General features: G+C 35.1%; 1 protein-coding gene across 1 annotated transcript in view; it reads left to right on the plus strand.

The window, feature by feature from the left end:
• The window catches only part of LOC132190735 (protein FAR1-RELATED SEQUENCE 5-like), a 14,142-nt gene that overhangs the window by 2,046 nt on the left and 8,167 nt on the right, over window positions 1-3,929 (plus strand). The gene's annotated exons all lie outside the window — the stretch shown is intronic.

Raw genomic sequence — 3,929 nt, forward strand, 5'->3', positions numbered from 1 at the left:
CTTGCAGCAGCTTTGAAATCAAGCATAGTAAAACCAAAACTTACAATGAGGGAATTTCCTTAATTTCTATTTACATGTATAACATCTCATCGTTTTTTGGAAGCTAAATGCCTTGATTGAATAGGCAAATGTGAATCCAAAGAAAACTGAAATTCCAACTATCACAATTGCAACAACACCCACAAAGTCATTTCTATACCCAAAATAACTTATCAAAAAATCTTCCACAGTCTGACCAGAATCAAAATTTTCATCAATGTCTCCAAATTGTGAAGTAATCATTCCATACAAGGTCCAAGAGACAGGACAAGCCCATCTCCACCAGATTGGCATTCTCTGTCACAAGGTAAATTTAGTCCAATTAATACCAAGTGATTGAAATAAGAGTAACTTTTTTTTTTTTATAAAATAATATCCACCTAAGACTAGGAGAATACTAAAAAAAACACCGGGAGAACATCTAGCATTGCCCATTAATAAAATAGACAAAATATTTTACGTAGTTTGGTCTATGACCTACGTCCACGGATAAAGCACAAATGGCTACATTATGCTCTTATTACTTGATGTCTTTCACAATACATGGTACTCCTATTTATAGGAGAATTGTGGTAGATAAGTTTGGTAATCAAATCAAAGTAATTTGATTACCAACAAATCTAATTACAATCAAATTTGATTTATCATAAAATCTGATTATAGAAGATTACAATCAATTACAATAAAATCAAATCCCCTAATATTCTCTAACATCCCCCTCTCAAACTCAAGGTGGAAGATGAAACCTTGAGTTTGATTTTTTTTTTTTTTTTTGAGATGACAAAACAATACAAAAGAGGGTCATCTATGGGCCAAAAAGAAGAGCCAACTTTGGGCTAAAATGAGAGCCAACTGTGAGCTAAAGTGGGCCTGGGTTTTAAATAATACCATAAAGGTCAATTAAAAAGATAGCCAACTTCGGGCTAAGGTGAATGCTAACTTTGGGCTGAAGTGGGAGCCAAGTGTGGGCTACAATGGCCTGGGTTTTAAACAATACCACAAAACTGAGCAAAAATAGGCCAACTACGGCTAAATGGACGGGCAACTCTTTTGATGTTTTGATTTTTTTTTTTTTTTTTTGGGGGGGCAACTTGGCCTCTTTTGATTTTTTTTTTTTTTTTTTTTGGTCTCCTTACATCAAGAATATCTTGTTCGCATATTACATTTGTCTGGGATAAGAGTACGTTAGTCCCGTAACCAAACAGATCTAAGTTTCAAAATATAAACCAGGATATCATATTCCTAAACTAGAATAGGGATATTAGCACACTCGAATAAGGTAAATCAAGCATGTAGCCAAACACATGTCTTCTTCTACAAAATCTTCTCAGCGCACGCACAACACACCTCCAAGTATCGGAGAATGAAGAAAAACACGTTGTTTGAAGCCAGAGGCTGAGGGAAAACGATGCTGGCACTAGCGATGGGCTTTGGACAACCAATGGAAGAGGCTGCAGATCGAACACGCGAACAACACTGAGAGCGACAGAAGTCAGCGCTTGGAAGGCTGGAAGTAGATGGAATGAGGACGGCAATAGACCCGGCTGCGAATGGTGGGACTTGACGCTAGGGAATTGTCGGTGAAGAAATCCGTTCAAACAGAAGGCTGAGAGAAAACGCTGCTAGCACTGGCGCTGGGATGAGATCGAATGTTCTGAGCGGTGCAGAGGTTCACGGTGCTGGATCTGTCCATGAGATGTTGTGGACGGTGGCTGGATGGTGCGGGTTCAACCTTGTGGAAGGCCAGAGAAGGCGTGCGGCGCTAGGCTAGTAATGAGTGAAGGAAGGTCACCAGAGGCGAAGAACGGCAACCCCCGTCTTTGCTAAATACGCTAACCTATTTTTTTCAACAAAATAAACAAAAAGTACACAGGACCATTGGATCAAAACACAAACACTGGCGTAAGCCAATGGCTCTGAGTCCATGAAGAAATTCATAATATTATGAATATTAAATGCAAAAATAATAAAATAGACAAGATATTTTACGTGGTTCAGTCTATGACCTATGTCCACAGATAAAGCCTAAAGAGCTACTGTAGTGCCCCAACTTTACTTAATGAAAGGCGAAAGTGAAAATCTCCAATTCCCACTAAGCACTATTATCTCTTCCTCAATATCATCAGAGATTATAAATCTTGCAGCGGAATAAATTATTTTTTTCTTATATAACCCTTACAGAACACACTAGAGCTGATAACAAGACTTCTATATTAAACAGATTTTTATATTGTATTTTACATGAGAAGAAAACACACTAGTCAAAAGTGCCACAGACGGCACCTAAGTAAATGTACACCAAAATTACCTAGAACATGTCTAACTACGGATACATTTCAAAAGATAGATATCTTCATGGTATTCTACAACAAACTAACGTACCAAAAAACCATATCCATAATAACCTAGGTAGGCATATGGATCATCGTCACCTTCTTCTATATCTACATCAACATCTATGTAAATGTGGTGTAATTGTGGTGTTACCACATTTACATGGGCGGATTAATGAGTCCACGGTCTTAATAGGTATAAGAATTACTAACATTTTCAATATGAGCCATCTTTTTGGAGAGTATCTCTAACATGGTGATTATAATAACACTTATGTTAGGTTTTCCAAATAGATTCATTTTTGTATAATCCATAGCTGATAAGATAAGCACTATAGAGCTATTTTGTAATAAAATCCATTTATCTTCTCTAGACATTTTCCTTACTATGTATGACTTTATATTTATACACATATGCATTTTACTTACATCTCATGAAATGAATATGCATATAAATATAAAGAGATAAAACAATTGAATCATAAAACATATAAATCACATTATTCAATGTATGCAATGCAATCTCTGGCCTATCCGGCTTTCTAAAAGACTTGAACCTTTCGTTTGCGGGTATTAGGAGACACCTTCGGCTCCTCGGTTAGCACCTGGCTCCTTATTTTAACCTGGAAGGCTCCTTCGGCTTCCACCGTTAACATAAGGACACCTTATAATTTTACATTCAACTCTAGGAAGACAAAAGGCTTCTTATTTAACCTGAGAGGCTCATTTGACTCTCACTGTTAACATAGGAAAACCTTCTTGCTTCATATTTAATTCAGCTCTTATTCTCAATGTTCAACAATATGCAATAACATGTCTCTTAAAATCATTATTTTGTTCTCATAATCATCTCCTTTTATTTCGCAAGTTATTTCAATACATGTGAAAATAATTGAAAGCATATAATCATGTTATTCATAAAATATCCAGACTCATGTAATAATCATACTTCGAAAGCTTTATAAAATAGTATTAGTCACAATAAGTAGTTATACTTAATAAAATAGTATCATGCTCAGTAAGAAGTTATACTTACATTTCACCGTAGGCCGTTAAGTTGGATTCCCGTTCTAACCCTTGATTCTAATACTCATTGCATTTAGTACGCCCGTGCATGACTATATATTAGTTTAAAATTATATTTAAAAGGCTAAAATAACGATCTCTTAATTTCTCCCTATGCTCTATCCAAAATTAGACAACATAACGACATATATCTAAAATATTATAATGTCACTCGGGCATCATAACAACTATGTAGCGTTTACCACATACTGTCATATTTTTATATGGACATTACTACGACAGTAATATATATTTATCTAGAACTTCTAATATTACTTGAGCATCACAATGGCACTATTGTAAAATACGTAATAAAATTTAGGTAGCACAACAACGCAATTGTAATATTTACAAGGATGATTGAATATAATATCATTCCCTGAGATATTTAATCACACTTTCTTGAGCAATTTAGACAACATAACGACATAAATTAAATTCAAATAATTAGAATTGACATAAACTAAAGATAAAAGAATTATACCTAGCACT

This window comes from Corylus avellana, chromosome ca8, assembly GCF_901000735.1.
Source record: "Corylus avellana chromosome ca8, CavTom2PMs-1.0".
NCBI classification, from domain to species: Eukaryota; Viridiplantae; Streptophyta; class Magnoliopsida; order Fagales; family Betulaceae; genus Corylus; species Corylus avellana.